The following is an 18,140-nucleotide window of genomic DNA, read 5'->3' on the forward strand; positions in this document are numbered from 1 at the left end:
TTGTTTGGGTACTCAAATGTTTTTGAAGGTAAGCTAATTATAAATAATAAATCAGTTTTTATAACAGCAGTAAATTTAAAATTAGGATTTTGATCCAAATGAAATGCTTAACATACAGAAAGATAAAGTAATCAGTATACAGCTAAATGCAGGCATGAGGACTAATAACACCAAATGTTCTCAAGGCCTTTTTGGGCTGTGGTAGCCAATCATGCTACAATTTATGGTGGAAAGCACTGAAGACAAAAACAATGAATAAGGTATCCTTTGCCTTGATTGATTTAAACTGTTTTGTTACAACAAGTACAGAAACTCATAAAATTAAAGTAACAAAATAATAAGTCTTGTCTGGTTTTTATCTTCTTAGATATAACAACAACTTTAAGATAAAAAATAAAATAAAGTTAAGTGACATGTGGACAGCAAGCTGTGTGGATGAAGTGGGAGAAGGCAACACCGATGCCGTGAGATCCTTTGTCGTGGGCTGGCCCACGGTGAACTTTGTGGCCACCTTCAGGTAAGAATATAACTTGCACCTGAGTTAGCTCTTGTGAAATACAGTCAACTTTATAAGTTCTAGGATGAAGAATGAATGGAGAATCGTTGTGCTCTCATCCTCAACATGCTAAATTGGCACTTTTCAGTACAGGATGAACATTCTGAAACATATAGCTGATTTTGAACAACTGCACCGGTATTTATTTTACACTTAGGGTTGGTGTTAATCACATGCACGCAATGTTTTTGTTTTTATGTTTTATTTCTTTTTTTTTTTGCTTCTTCTCTCCCCACTACCACCAAACTTCTCAGGCATCATCCTAAAGCCAAAAAAACTAAAACTTTCCAACCTACTAATCTTCTAATAAAGAAAAGACATGTCATCAAATTGTGTTAGGCACTATTAGCCACCACAAGGTTTTAAGAATTTATTTGGAAGAAATATGTGTTTGTATCATTCTCTGAATAGCTTCTTTTCCATGAAAAATTTCTCTAGATATTACCATTTTTAATTGTCTAATCTCCTTGGAGTTATAGGTGAAAGGAAGAAATTTGGAGTGAGGGGTGGTATTACACGACATCTTTAATCAAGGAATTTCCATGAAACTTCTTTTAAAAAGAAGGGGAAATGTGGGGAAAAGTTTCACGTACATTGTATTCCTCCAAAAGTAGAATACTTTAAACAAATAAGGTTAGCATCACTAGTAATGTCATGTGAATATCATGTATCCCTTGATAGAATGTGATGAAAAAAACAATTCACCTTTATAGTATCCCTTCCCAAGATATTTAACCTTAGTCTAATCATGAGAAAACATCAGACAAACCTAAAAGAGGGATATTCTATAGGTTACCTGACTACTAGTAGTCCTCAAAACTGTCAAGGTAAAAAGAAAAAATAAAAGACATAGAAACTGTCATAGACTAGAAACTAAGGAGACATGATAACTAAATGCAGTGTGGTATCCTGGATTGGATCCTAGAATAGAAAAAGAACATTAATGGGAAAACTAGTGAAATGGTCAAGTTTAGTTTATAGTAATGCACCATTATTGGTTTCTTAGTTTGACAAATGTGCCATGATAATGTAAGAAGATAAGATGAGAGGGAACTGAAAGTGGCTGAGAGGTATACAGGGACTTTGTACTATTTTTACAACATTTCTGAAAAACTGAAATTATTTCAAAATTAAAAGATTACTTTTTTTTTTTAAAAAAAAGTAGTGTTGGAGAGTAATGCCTCTGGTATGGCACCTGTAAACTCTGAACAAAATACAAGCAACTACCTCAAGGTTCTGGAAAGTGAACAAAAGTTGGCAGATTTTGGTGAGGAATTGAAACTTGGAAGGAGACACAAGCACTGGTGGGTGAGTTTTCTGTTCTTGGGGCATTAAATGAGGCAGGAAACAAGTCACACCATAGTGGAGGGGAACTAAATTGACCAAAAACCCACAGTCTATTTGCCAAAGAGCCAGGAGAGAAGTGTCTGGGTCAGCCACAGCCACAGAAAAGTGAGGAAAGAAATCTCAAAAAGGAGAGTATCCAAGAAGGAAAGCTCCAAATTTTGTGTGAAGACTCTGCCCAAGTCTCTGAATGATTGCTGCACCACGCCTGCATGGAACAGACTCAAAGCAGCTTGAAGCTCAGGATAAAAGAATTGAACTGAAGAGGCACAGGGTTTGCAACTTGAATCTGATCAAGTTCCTTGTCTGTTAAAACAGAAACGCAGACACTTTGGCAAATATAACAAAACACAGACTCTCCAAAACAAAACATCATGATGCCCTGGATACAATCTAAAATTTCTTATCACACAAAGAAACAGGAAAGGGGAAAGATAATTAAGAAGCTAATCCTGAGGTGATCCATATGTTTGAATTAAGCGGAAAAGAACTTTAAAGCAACTCATAATGATCCTCAGTAGGTAAAAGGAAAAGCCACTTGAAATGAAGGAAAAAGATAGGGAGCCTCAGCAGAGAAGTAGAAAATATAAAAAAGAACCAAATGAAAATTCTAGAACTAAAAACTACAACATCTTAAATTTTAAAAATCCCCTGTGTGGCCTTAGTTGCAGAATGGAAATGAAAGAGGAACAAAAAAATTTAAAGATAAATCAATACAACTTTTCCAATATGAAGAATAGGTGGAAAAAGATTTTTTAATGAAAAATGCATCAGAGACTTATTGGAAAATACCAAAAGATATAATATACATGTAATTGTAATTCCAGAAAGAGAAGAGAGAATGAATGAGACATAATAAATATTTAAAGAAATAGTGGTTTGAAATTTTGGGAGATTTGGTGAAAGACATAAAATGTACAGATTCAATAAGCTCAGTGACATTAAAACAGGAGTATGAAGAAAACTTCACCTTGTAATGTTATAGACAAACTGCTATAAACCAAAGATAAGAGGAAAGCTTCAAAATGCCAGAGAGAAGCAAAACATTATGTACAGAGGAACAACAATGTGCATCACTGTGGGTTTTTTATCAGAAAGTATGGTGGTTTCAGAAGATAGTGGAATGACATCATTAAAGTCTTGAAAGAAAAAACTTTGAATCTAGAATACTATATCCAGAAAAAATATCCCTTAAAAATGAAGGTGAAACAAATATCTCTTTTCAACTCTAAGAATTTATTGCCAGCAGAACTGTACTACAAAAAAAAAAAAAAAAAAAAATGCCGATGCAAGTTTTTTCAGCCTGAAGTGAAATGATATCAGAGGGAAGCTCAGATCTTTAGGAAAGGGTGAAGGACATCATTAATGGTATATAGATCTCAGTAAATATTAAGAAAATTGAGGTCCTGATCAGTTTAGAATCAATCCAGGTAGCTCAAGAGGCAATGACTATAATATTTATAAAGAAATGAAACATTCATTGCTTTGGACTATAAGACTAAAAACTGCCAGAATCTGTGAGGCATTCCTGATCAAGTCCAGCTGGAGGAAGAGCAAACAATAAATGTACACTTCCCATGCTTTTCCTTGGGAGATGGGGTAGATAATAACATCTCAAAAAAAATGCCAAAAGGAATTTCATATCTCTTTCACTACTTGTACCTTGATTCATATACCTAGAATCTGTATCTACTAGAAAAACGGGCACTGCACTTTCTTTTACAGATAACCATACGGTAAATTCTCATTTAACATCATTGGAAACTGACTTTAAGTGAAATGATATATAACAAAACTAATTTGACTATAAGCTAATAGATATAAACAAGAAGTTTCTACAGCATATTTCTGGTCAAAAATGTCACCACACTTCCAAATAAAGACCCAAATCACTTCTAATATTAAATATTGAAATAAATCTGAGCTATACATCCATTTAAGAAAGATTATGAAAACAAGTAAGGTAATTATTTTCCAACCTGACTATTCCACTTTAGGGTCACAAGTGGCTGGAGACTATCCTTGCAGCTCAGGGTGCAACACAGGACCCAACTCTGGACAGGACGACATTCCATCACAGGGCGCCTTCACACACACTTCCACAGTCACTCATACTGGGACAAATTAGACACACCAGTTAACCTAATACGCATATTTTGGGAATGTGGGAGGAACCTGGAGTACCCAGAGAAAACCCATGAAGATATGGGGAGATCATGCAAAATCCATACACAGTGGCCCCAGCCAAGAATCAATATTTTTTCTCATCAATGCAACTGTGAAACAATGTTGAACAAAACATTATTCAAAGACCTGATGTATAGTAAAATGAGAACATTGTTCAAAAGACTCAGGCAATATTTAAATCTGAAAGAGGAATCAGAATATTTTAACTTAAGGACCTAGTATGAATCTTAGTCTACAAACAGGTAGGCAAGAAAAGTCTATTTATAGATTAAATTAGAACCCACCTTGAGCCCCCACTTTGCCAGGCTGTTGAGAAATCAAATTCTTTTCTTTACTGGAACTCCTATTTTCTTAGAGTAGAAGCAGAATACAGGAGAATTCGCTGATGTCTCCAAAACAGATGAAGAGCTTCTGACCTTAAGTCTATTATGGTCATTATCTTTTTCTATGCTCAAAGTTGTTCTCTTATATCCAGAGAGGCTCACTCCTTGCCACATGTGGGGTGAAGATATATTTGTTGTTATGAAAATCTTGGTGCCAAGGAACAAGCCTCCCTAGTTGCTCTGTACAACCATTTGTTCTGGGTTCTTTGTGATTTTTTTAGGCACCCAGCTCAGTTTCAAGGGATAGACTCTATCCACTCCCAGATCTGAGGGACTCTTTCCAATCTGCCTTGTCCTTTTTCTTTCTCTAAGATAGACTGTTTTCTCCCCTCCTGGCTCTTATCAAATGAGCTCAGGTGTTTATGAAGGGGTTGGGAAGATGGCAGAGGACTGAGGGGAGGCTGCACTCTCAGGCTCCTGAGACCCATCTGTAGTTTGGACTAATTGCAGACAGAACACCTCAGTGAGCAGCTGGACACTGGCAGGAGTCGAGCCTTGGCACTGCTGGATTAGAGAAAATCCATCTGGGAATAACCTGTTTAGTGAGGATAGTGGAAGAAAAAGGGACAAAACAGGATTCCTGACTGGGGTGGCTGCCCAAGCTGCGGCTGAAAGAACACAGAGGCTTTTTGGCGACCACAGGCTTCCCCAGAGGGGAGTCAAGAGGAAAGTGGATCTCTGCCCGCTGGCAGAGACGGGACTCGACCAGGCGGCATTGGCGCTGGAAGAAGGGAGACAGCGTGCTGCTGAGCAAGTGAAATCGTAATTTTTCCTTTGTATTTTTCTGTTGTGAACTGTGGAGAGGGGGGGAAGTTTGGGGGTGATAGGACATTCTTGAGGAGCGCAGGCGCAGAAGTGCGCTCGCCCACTCCCCACCCTCCCCTTGGGTCGTGGGCACGCATAGGGAAGTGACCTCATTCAGTGGCCCAGGTGCGCAGGGCCTCGAGTCCAGGTGCCCCTTGGACACACCCCAACAGACATAAGATCAGTGCCCCAACGGGCACAGGGAGGGCCCACTGGATACACAGAAGACTGTGCGCAGTCACCCCTGGCCAGCTCCAGTGGGCACCAGGCCTGAGTGCCAGGCCGGAGCATAAAGCATTTCCTCAGGCTCTGCTTGTGCCCACCCAGGCAGGTGCAGGAACGGTGGGCAGCTGTGGCGCCAGAACAGCAGGCAGCAGCAACTCACAGACACTCACTTTTACTGAGCACAAATGTTGGGGCCCCACCCTAAGAGGCTAGAGACCAACTCTCTGAGCGTTGCGCGGCAGACCTGAGGCTAGCTCCCTGGCCGCCTTGGGCTAGCACGGGTGTGCGAGTGCAAAAACACCTCGCCGAAACCAATAGGCACCAATCGCTAACTTCCACTGTGCACGAGTGTCTGCGGCCCAGCACTGGCAGGCGAGAGACCAACTCCCGGAGCACAGTGCCGCAGGCCTGAGGCTAGCTCCCGGCCACATTGGGAAACTCCCGGAGCATGGCGAGGCAGGCCTGAGGCAAGCTCTTGGGCTGCCTTACTGGCTCACAGGCATGCCTGCAAGGACACCTTGCCTAGCTCCAATAGGCACCTAAGGAATGTGCCGTGACGGGGCCCACCGCTGCAAGGAACAGGAACCTCTAACCGACCTCATTAGACCAGCTGTGGATACAGAAAAACAAGGCAACACACAAAGGCTAAACTGACATCTCCATGAAAGAATTCAAGATAAAGTGGATAGAGTGACTCTCAACCAACTAGCCAGAAGGAAGATCCTAACAAAAAGCATCTGAAATATAACCAGAGAGCATACACAAACGACATAAAAGGTACCCCAAGAACATCAGGCTCAGGAGATCAAAGAGACTGCACCACTGAAACCCCCAGATCTACCATAAAGAATCTCATACCACAAAGGTGGGAAGGCAAAGCAGACAAATCCAAATAACAAAAGCAAACAAGAAGAATCCAACATGGTAAGACGCAGAAACAACCTCTCAATGAAAAGAAAAGAGGAATCCCTAGAAAGAGAGGTAGATGGGATAGATATAACCCAAATGTCAGACATGGAATTCAAAACTATGGCGGTGAAGAAGCTCAATATACTTGACAACCTTAAAAACAACTATGACAGCCTCCAAGGAAGTCACCAACAGCTCCAAGAAAGTTACAGGGAACTTGCAGAGAACTACATCAGCATAAAAAAAGACATAAAGTCTATCAACAACAACCAGGAAGAAATGAAGAATGCAATCTCTGAACTGAAAAACACAGTAGAATCAATCAAAAGCAGACTAAACGAAACAGAGGATCGTATTAGTGAGTTAGAAGATAATGTAGGAAAAAATTCTCAGACGATACAGCAAAATGAAAAAAGATTTAAAAAGTACGAAGAAGAGGTAAGGGAGTTACAGGATAGCATAAGTAAAAACAATATAAGAGTAATCGGAATTCAAGAGGGATCAGAAGAACAAGGAATAGAAAAACTGATAGGAGAAATAGTGACAGAAAATTTTCCCAACCTGATGAGAGAAAAAGTTATGCAAGTCCAGGAAGCACAGAGACTTCCAATAAAGAGGAACCCCCAAAATCCCACTCTAAGGCACATCATAGTTAAAATGGCAACATTCCAAGACAGAGAATCCTGAAAGCAGCAAGAGAAAAACAGCAGATAACTTAAAAGGGAGCTCCAATAAGGCTATCGACCGATTTCTCAACAGAAACACTACAAGCCAGAAGGGAATGGCCAAAAATATACCAAGCAATGAAAAACAAAGGCCTATAACCAAGAATACTCTACCCAGCAAGGCTCTCATTCAAAATAGAAGGTGAAATAAGGAGTCTCTCGGACAAAGGAAGACTAAAAGAATACCTCTCCACCAAACCAGCATTGCAAGAGATGCTAAATGGAATATTCTAAGAAAAAGGAAGAGAAAAAAAAACAAAAAAGGAGTAGAGGAACAGAGGTACAAAGGGAAATGAATAAATACATGTCAATAATAACCTTAAATGTAAGTGGATTAAATGCTCCAATTAAAAGACATAGGGTAATGGAATGGATAAGAAAACAGGACCCACATATTTGCTGTCTACAAGAAACACACCTCAAAACAAAAGATTTACATAGAGTGAAAGTAAAGGGATATAAAAAAATATTCCAAGCAAACGGACCTGAAAAAAAAAGCTGGGGTAGCAGTCCTCATATCAGACAAAATGGATTTCAAAGCAAGGTCAATAAAAAGAGACAAAGAAGGACATTTCATAATACTTAAAGGAACAATCCATCAAGAAGATATAACACTGATAAACATATATGCACCCAACATAGGAGCACCCAAATACATAAAGAAAATACTAGAAGACCACAAGAAGGATATTAACAACAACACACTCATAGTAGGGTCTTCAACACTCCATTATCAACAATAGACAGATCATCCAAGCAAAGAAACACCAAGGATATACAGGCATTGAACAACACACTAAACCACATGGACTCAACTGATATATATAGAACTTTTCACCCCAAAGAAGCCAAATATACATTCTTTTCAAAGGAACATGGGACATTTTCAAAGATAGACCACATAATAGGACACAAAACAAGCCTCAATAAATTCAAGAAAACTGAAATCATATCAAGCATCTTTTCAGACCACAATGCCTTGAAATTAAAATCAACCTCAGGGAAAAAAACCAAAGACACCCAAACTCATGGAGAATGAATAACATGCTATTAAATAATGAATGGGTTAACAATGACATCAAAGAGGAAATCAAGAAATTTCTAGAAACTAATGACAATGAACACACAACAGCCCAAAACATATGGGACACAGCAAAAGCAGTCCTAAGAGGGAAGTTTATAGCAATACAGGCATATATGAAAAGACTAGAAGAATCTCAAATAAAAAATCTAACCCTAAAGCTACAAGAACTAGAACAACAACAACAAACTAAGCCTAGGGCAAAAAGAAGAAAGGAAATCATCAAGATCAAAGCAGAATTAAATGACATAGAGACTAAACAAATAATCCAAAAAATCAACAAAACTAGGAGCTGGCTCTTTGAAAAAATAAATAAAATCGACAAGCCTCTAGCCAGGCTCATCAAGAAAAAAGGAGAGAAGACCCAAATAAACAAAATCAGAAACAAAAAAGGAGAAATCACGACTGATACCACAGAAATACAAACGATTGTAAGAATTTACTACAAACAACTGTATGGCAAGAAATTGGACAACCTAGAAGAAATGGACAAATTTCTAGAAACATATAACCTTCAAAAACTGAATCAAGAAGAAGTAGAAAGTCTCAACAGACCAATAACAAAGAAGGAAATTGAAACAGTAATCAAAAATCTCCTGGCACACAAAAGCCCTGGACCGGATGGCTTCACAGGTGAATTTTACAAAACATTTAGGGAAGAACTAACTCCTACCCTCCTCAAACTATTCCAAAAAATCCAAGAAGAGGGAAAAATCCCAAACTCTTTCTATGAAGCCAGTATTACCCTAATCCCAAAACCAGGTCAAGACACTACAAAGAAAGAAAACTACAGGCCAATATCACTGATGAACATAGATGCTAAAATCCTGAATGAAATTTTGGCAAACAGGAATCAGCAATACATCAAAAAGATCATATACCACGATCAAGTGGGATTCATCCCAGGGGTGCAAGGATGGTTTAATATTCACAAATCAATAAATATAATACATCACCTAAACAAAATGAAAGACAAAAATCACATGATCATATCTATAGATGCAGAAAAAGCATTTGATAAAGTACAACACCCATATATGATGAAAACACTCAGCAAAATGAGAATAGAGGGAGCATACCTTAACATCATTAAGGCTATATATGAGAAGCCCGAAGCCAACATCATACTCAATGGACAAAAACTGAAAGCATTCCCCCTGAAATCAGGAACTAGACAAGGCTGTCCACTCTCTCCACTTCTATTCAACATAGTGTTGGAAGTTCTAGCCACAGCAATCAGACAAGACAAAGAAGTAAAAGACATCCAAATTGGGAAAGAAGAAGTAAAACTATCACTATTTGCAGGTGACATGATACTATACCTAGAAAACCCTATAAACTCCACTAAAAGACTACTCGATATAATAAGTGAATTTGGCAAAATAGCAGGGTACAAAATAAATATACAGAAATATAAGGTATTTCTGTACATTAACAATAAAATATCGGAGACAACGGCAAAAAAGAAAATACCATTTACTATAGCAACAAGAAAAATAAAGCACCTAGGAGTAAACTTAACCAAAGAGATAAAAGACTTGTACACTTAAAATTACACAACATTGAAGAAAGAAATTAAGGAAGATACAAATAAATAGAAGCAAATACCATGTTCATGGATGGGAAGAATCAACATAATCAAAATGGCCATACTACCCAAAGCAATTTACAGATTCAATGCAATCCCTATTAAAATACCAATGACATATTTCACTGACATAGAACAAATACTTCAAAAATTCATATGGAACCAAAAAAGACCCGAATAGCAAAAGCAATCTTGAAACAGAAGAACACAGCAGGAGGAATCACGATACCAGACATCAAACAATACTACAAAGCCACTGTGATCAAAACAGCCTGGTACTGGCATAAGAACAGACATATAGATCAGTGGAACAGAATAGAGAGCCCAGAAATAAACCCAGGCCTCTATGGTCAACTAATATTTGATAAAGGAGGAAGGAACATAAAATGGAGTGAGAAGAGCCTCTTTAACAAGTGGTGCTGGGAGAACTGGACAGGGACGTGCAAAAAAATGAAACTAGACCACCAACTTACACCACACACAAGAATAAACTCAAGATGAATTAAAGACTTAAAGTAAGCCGTGACACCATAAAAGTCCTAGAGGAAAACATAGGCAGGAAAATTTCAGATATCCCACAAAGGAAAAAATAAACAAATGAGACTACATCAAACTAAAGAGTTTCTGCTCAGCAAAAGAAAACATCAGCAAGATGAAAAGGAAACCAACCATATGGGAGAACATATTTGCCAATGATATCACAGACAGGGGACTGATCTCCAAAATATATAAAGAGCTTATACGACTCAACATCAAGAAAACAGACAACCAAATTAAAAAATGGGCAAAGGACCTGAACAAACACTTCTCCAACGAGGACATACAGAAGGTCCATAGGCACATGAAAAAATGCTCAATATCATTGGCCATCAGAGAGATGCAAATAAAAACCACAATGAGATACCACTTTACACCTGTCAGAATGGCCATCATCAACAAATCAACAAACAACAAATGCTGGCGAGGATGTGGAGAAACGGAAACCCTACTGCACTGTTGGTGGGAATGCAGACTGGTGCAGCCACTATGGAAAACAGTAAGGAATTACCTCAAAAAACTAAAAATGGAACTGCCTTTTGAACCAGCAATTTCACTGCTAGGATTATACCCAAAAAAATCCTAAAACCCTAATTCAAAAAATCTTATGCACCCCTATGTTCATAGCAGCCCTGTTTACAATAGCTAAGTGCTGGAAACAGCCTAAGTGCCCATCTGTAGATGAGTGGATCAAAAAACTGTGGTATATTTACGCAATGGAATACTATGTAGCAGAAAGAAAGAAGGAACTCCTGCCATTTGCGACAATGTGGATGGAACTAGAGAGAATTATGCTTAGTGAAATAAGCCAGGCAAAGAAAGCAAAATACCATATGATATCACCTAATACAGGAAACTAAAGAACAACACAAACAAACAAACTAAATAGGACAGGGTAGAATAGTAGTCAACAGGGGGGAGGGGGGAGGGAGAGAAGGGGGATAAGTAAGGGAAGGGTCTAGTCAAGGAACGTGTATAAATGACTCATGGACATGGACAACAGGGAGGGATATGATTGTGGGAGAAGGGATGCGCTGGGTGGGGGGAACAATGGGGGAAAAATGGAACAACTGTAATTGAAAAACCAAAAAATAAAAAAAAACTCTTAAGGTAGGTAGCCTTGATTTTTTGTTTTTAGTTATGTGAAAAAATGCCTGAGCATAAGATTTACTAGGGAAGAGAAGTCATGTTTGCTTGAGTATAGTAGGAGAAAGGGAAAAATACAAGAAGACTATGCAAATCAATCTCAATAGATTAAACTGGCATACAGCATAATTATACTTCATAATTTTTAAAGTAATGTATGCTATACATTTAATCAGTGAAACACTACAGCAATGAGAGTGAATGGTCTAAAACCACATGCAGTAATATGAGTAAGTCTCACAAACATAATGTTGAATGAAAGAAGCCAGACACAAAATAGTAGATACTGCATGGTTATGTTTATTTAAAGTACCAAAACAACAAAACTTTTCTGGATAGTGGAAACTAGTGCCTGAAATGGAGCACAACAGACCTTTCAAAGTGGTTTTCTGTTTCATAATCTAGGTGTGTTCAGTGTGTAAACATTCTTCAAACTGTATACTTAATGCATTCTACAGTTTTCTGTATGTGTCACCATATGTTTCAATAAAGGGTTAAAAGTTTTTAAAAATACTGCTTTTAAGGGTCAGTTTTCTTTAATTGCTTTGAAAAAACTTAACAAATCTAAAGAAAACACCTATTTTTCAGCATAGATTTTTGCTTTATAAATCAAAGATTAGAGATTAAAAAAACATTGAAAATCTGTCGTTTAGGAAAGGTTGTAAGGAATTGTGAAATATGAAAATTGCATGGTCATTGGTAAAAAGAGATGTATACTACACTATGTGATGACCAATCCTGGGAGATGGCCATGAACAAAATTGCTAAGCAACGAAGTTAGAAACAAATTACAAGTATTTGTTCAGTGTATTTTTCTGTAACAAAATTAATGAGTTTCCATCTTTAAGGAGTTTAGAAGTAAAAGCTAGTGAATAACAAAACTACACTAAAATAAACTTTAAATTGTTTTTAATTTTACATGAAGCAGTGACTTCAGAAAAAAATATTAATTAATACTAATTTAGTTGTAAATGAAGTGATGTTACTCAGAAGATTATAGTAATTAAGAATACATTTTCTACGCATGCACACAGGAGGAGGGTTGGGCAGCTGCCATCCAGACTGGAGCTGACTCTGCGGGTCCCTCTCAGGTCCCCGCAGCCAGCTCCTTCTCACCGGTCGCCTTGCCTTCATTTCCACCCTCTCTTCACCGAAACGCCCATCATGAGTTGCTGCACTGGCAGTGTGACAGCAGTGCCTCAGTGCCCGACTGCTGGGACCAGGCATACATAGAAGCCCCAAGGCAGGGCCCTTGCAGCTCCCTGGTGGCCAGGTCCTATGTAAACACCAGCCAGGTATGCTGTTGGCAACTCAACGTCAACGCCAAACCCTTCGTGCTGATGTCCATGCTGCAAGGTTGTGTGACCCTTCCAGTGAGCCAGAACCAGCCGAGGCCACCCCTGGCTGGCGCCTCCAGCAACAACCCCGGAATGCAAGCGGGCCATGGCATAGGAGGCCCTTGGGAACCTATGGAACCTTCGCAGGAGGAGGTCGTTGTGTGAAGGTGCATTTACAACTGTTAGTGTGGAACTTTCGGAATCAGTTGTAGAAAATGGAGAGACAGAAGTGTCCTTGAAGAATCATGGGAGCACAAAGAAGAAATAAGTGAAGCAGAGCAGGTGTTGGTTCTTTGGAAATGGAAGGCCCCCAGAGGAAAATGCCCGAGAAATGATGAGGAAGGGAAAATACCAAAACTTAAATCTGTGATTGCCCCACCAGGTGCTCCTAAAAAATGAACATGCAAATGTAGCACATAGATGCTAGCAGGTCAGCCATTAGAGGACAGCTAATGTATCTGACTGGAACAGTGGACAAAAGGACACCTGAAAAATATGTGAAAGTGAAATTAAAGAAAAAACACAGAGAAACTTCATACTTGTCTTGGGCCGTAGACACAAATACGGAAGAATGACACAAGGATCAAACTGAAGTGCGACATGCCGATTTTGAAACAGTAAAGAAGCATTTCACAGTTCTTAGATGCCCTTGGCCACAAGAGTTTTGTCCCAAATACGGTTGGTGGTACTTCCCAAGCTGATTAGGCTATACTGGTCATCTCTGCTACAATTGAAACTGAATTTGATAAAGGAGGACAGCCCTGACCAGTGTAGCTCAGTTGGTTGGGCATCATCCCACAAACCTAAAGGTTGCTGGTTCAGTTCTGGTCAGGACTTATGCCTGGGTTGTGGGTTTGGTCCCCAATGGGGGCACATATGAGAGGAACTTTATCACCCTCTTTTTCTGCCTTCCTTCCCTTTTCTCTAAAAAGAAATAAATAAAATATTTTTAAAGAAAGAAAGAGGGATACAGTCCAGATGGCAGCATAGACAGATGTGGCTCACCTCTTTGCACAACCACATTAGAATTACAGCTAAAATATAGAACAATCATCAGCTAGAACTGTCAGAAATCAAGTTGATTGGAAGTCTGACAACTACGGAACTAAAGAAACCACATTCATTGAGACAGGTAGGAGGGGCGCAGATGCACAATGGGCTGGTCTTTCACCCACGTATAGTGGATAAAAATTTGGGAGGGATAGCTCGGGAGCGAGGAGCCGCAGCCTCACACCAGGCCCCACCACTACCACAAGGCTCCAGTGCCAGGAAGATAAGTCCCCACAACTTCTGGCTGAAAAACCAGCAGGGATTGCATCGATGGAAGAAACTGCTGGAGCCCCAGGCAGCTCATCTTAAAGAACCTACACACAGACTCACCTTCTCATACTCACTCCCTCTGAGCTCAGCAGTGGAGTAGCAGCTTGAAAGGCACCAGTGGCATACACGGAGAAACTGAAGTGTTTGGCATTAAGGTGAGCAGAGGCCATTGTCTCTTTTCTAAACCCTCCCCGCACAGAGCCATCTGGTACCATATCTAAGACTCCATCAACCTGGCTAACACTGTTTGACTGGCCTTGGAGATCCCCAGAGACTCCGCCTCACTCAATTTACAGACCTCCCCACTAGCTGTTTTTCTATATGAATACCTGATCTCTGCTTATGTTTTACAACTTCCTAAATCCTATCAAACAAGCAATGGCTGGCCTCAGTGACCTCCAAGCCCAGCAGTAGTAGCAGCCAGCTTAGATTCATAGTTTGGCTTCGCCTGGGGATCTCCAAGCCCAACAGAGGTAGCAGCCATCTCAAGTTGTTCTATAGCTCAGGTAGGGTGCCCTGGGCAAAACACAGGTGGGGACTGAACTTGACCTGCACCACCCAGGAAACCCCAGGGCCAGCGCACCCTGTAGACAGCTACAGACCACATAGGAGCACCACCACCCTGCCCCTGCACAACTAATCCTCCACAGCAGGTGGAGGTTGGGGGTAAGTGGTCACAGCCAGTCCTTACAGCTGACTAGAATGGGTAAATCCCTCCCATTGATCTGCCAACAGCAACCAAGGCTCAACTATGAGAGGAGGGTGTACTCAGCTCACATGAAGGGCACACTTCAAGTACTCAGCTTGGGTGACAGGGGAGGCTAGACCCTACAGGACATGTACTACATTAAACCATATTACCAAGACACGGAGTCAAAGCAGCTCTACCTAATACACAGAAACAAACACAGGGAGGCTGCCAAATTGAGAAGGCAAAGAAATATGACCCAAATGAAAGAACAGAAAAAAAACCCAGGAAAAGAACTAAATGAAACCGAGATATTCAACCTTTCAGATGCAGAGTTCAAAACACTGGTGATCAGGATGCTCAGAGAAATGCCTGAGTATGGCCACAAAATAAAGAAAGAAGTGAAGGTTATAAAAAGTGAAATAAAAAATATATACAGGAAACCAACAGTGAAGGGAAGGACCAGGATTCAAATCAACAGTTTGGTGCAAAAGGAAGAAATAAACATTCACCCAGAATAGGAAGAAGAAACAAGAGTTGGGAAAAAAAAAAAAGAAGAAGAGAGAATTAGGAAACTCTGGGGCAACTTTAAATGTACCAACATCCGAATCAGAGGGGTGCCAGAAGGAGAAGAGGAAGAGCAAGAAACTGAAAACTTGTGTGAAAAAAATAATGAAAGATAACTTCTCTAATTGGCAAAGGAAATAGACATACAAGTCCAGGAAGCACAGAAAGTCCCAAACAAGTTGGAACCAAAGAGGACCACACCAGTGCTCATCATAATTAAAATGTCAAAGATTAAAGATAAAGAGAGAATCTTAAAAGCAGCAAGAGAAGAGTTACCTACAAAGGAATTCTCTTAGGACTATCAGCTGATTTCTTAAAAGAAACTTTATAGGCAAGAAGAGACTGGAAAGAAGTATTCAAAGTGATGAAAAGCAAGAACCTACAACCAAGATTACTCTATCCAGCAAAGATATCATTTAGAATGGAAGGGCAGATAAAGTGCTTCCCAGGCAAGGTGAAGCTAATGGAGTTCATCATCACCAAGCCATTATTATATGAAATGTTAAAGGGACTTACTTAAGAAAAAGAAGAAAATCAAAACTGAACAAAATGATAATAAACTCACAACTAACAACAACTGAATCTAAAAAACAAAAACAAACTAAGCAAACAGTGGGAACAGGAGAATCATAAATATAGAGGTCATTTGGAGGATTATCAGCTGGGGGGGGAAGAGGGAGAACAGGAGGAATGATACATGGATCAAGAAGCATAATCGGTAGGAACAAAATAGATGGGGATGTTAAGAATGGTACAGGAAAAGGTGAAGCCAAAGAAGTTACATGAACAACCCGTGGACATGAAATGAGGAGGGAAGGATTGGTGGAGGGAAGGGGGATACCAGGTGGAAGGGGGCAAAGAGAAATAATTGGGACAACTGTGAGAGCATAATCAATAAAATACACTTAAAAGTAAAAAAAAAAAAAAGAGAGAGAAAGAAAAAGGAGGATAGACAAGAGAACATGCAATGTTGGCAAAGACAGCAGGTGTGAAACACTTAATTGTACAATTATTAATAAGATGTATGATCCAGTAGTGTGAATTGGATCAATGAGGGAATTGAAGAATTTAAAGAGGAAACTAGTGCCATTTTTTATAAAAGGTGACTTCAGTCCCAAAAACGACATTCACTTTATGCCCTGCTCAGGACTGACTGGAGCAAATCTTAAAGAAATATGTATATTTCTTTTCTTGGTACATTGGGATACCATTTATTTCATATGTAGATAATTTGCCAGACTTCAGTGGATCAGTTGATGGACCAGTGCCAGTTGTAGATAAATATAAGGATATGGGTACTGTCTGTGGTCCTGGGAAAGCTAGAGTCAGGATCTATTTGTAAAAGCCAGCAGCTTGTGATGATGCCCGACAAACACAACATAGAAGTTGCTTAGAATCCTTTCTGATGCTGTAGAAACTGATTCTGTAGCCTAGATGAAAACCTCAAAATCAGACTGAAAGGAATTAAAGAAGAGGAAATTCTTCCAGGTTTTCTACTTGTGATCCTAATAATCTTTGTCATTGTGAATGCGCATTTGATGCCCAGATACTGATTATAGAGTAAAAATCCATCATCTGCTCAGGTTATAATGTGGTGCTTCATATTCATACATGTATTGAGGAAGTTGAAATAACAGCCTTAATTTGCTTGGAAGACAAAATCAGGAGAAAAAAGTAAGACTCGACACTATTTTGTGGAACAAGAACAAGTATGCCTTACTTGCTTAAGGACAGCAGGAACCACCTGCCTTGAGACCTTTAAAGACTCCCCTCAGATGCATCAATTTACCTTAAGAGATGAGGGCAAGATCATTGCAATTGGAAAAGTTCAGAAACTGGTTTCAGAGAAAGACTAAACATTTCCTTGATTTCCCTGAACAATACTGTAAGGATATTTGACTACAAATGCCTACTTCACACCACATTCTTTTATTTTCTGCCCAGCAAAAGTTCTTGTTATGTTAGCTTTCTCATATTAAATTTTTGCTATGCCACTAATGAATTTTTCCCAAGATTTATTTTTTCCCCTCTCAAACTGCTTCCTTGGACAGATTTGGCAATAGCTTTGTAACTGATGTGGACATAATTGCCTACAATAATGAAAATCTAGACACTTTTTTTTCTCCTTAGGCATGCATAGTCTTTTACCCCCAAACAGATTATTCTGAGTGTGTGTGTGTGAGCATATTACGAAGACATCTACCATGTTAATAAAACATTCAGTTTGAAACACTTTTTGGTTAAAAAAAGAAAGAAAGAAAGAAAGAAAGAAAAGTTGTCTAGCTTCCAGTGAAGATGGCAGAGTAGATAAATGCAGTACTCACATTCTCCCACAATCACATCAGAATTACAACTAAATTAAAGAACAACCACCACTCAGAATCACCTGAAATCTAGCTGAATAAAAATCCTACAACTAAGAATATAAAGAAGTCACTGGAGACTGGTAGGAAGGGCAAACAGGGAATACTGGTCTACACCCATGTGTGGCCAGAAGGATATATCAGCTGCAGAGGTCACCTCTTAGGAATGAGGTGGTCCCAGCCCCACACTAGGCACCCCAGCCCAGGATTTCCATGTCAGGAAGGGAAGTCCCTATAACTTCTGGCTGTGAAAACCAGTGGGAATTGTGGCTGAGTGAGACAGGGGACTTCTAGAGACCAAGATGTTCCTCTGAAAGGGCCCATGCATGGACTCAACGTGGACTCACTTGCTTTGAGCTATAGCGCTGGTGTGATTGCTC

At 39.5% G+C, this 18,140-nt stretch overlaps 1 pseudogene; it reads left to right on the forward strand.

The window, feature by feature from the left end:
* Window positions 1-413: 413 nt before the first annotated feature.
* On the forward strand, window positions 414-17,253 carry LOC150019798 (eukaryotic peptide chain release factor GTP-binding subunit ERF3A-like; annotated as a pseudogene).
* The last annotated feature ends 887 nt before the right edge of the window (window positions 17,254-18,140 follow it).

Source organism: Furipterus horrens, unplaced genomic scaffold (assembly GCF_987537825.1).
Source record: "Furipterus horrens unplaced genomic scaffold, mFurHor1.1.pri manual_scaffold_2, whole genome shotgun sequence".
NCBI lineage: Eukaryota > Metazoa > Chordata > Mammalia > Chiroptera > Furipteridae > Furipterus > Furipterus horrens.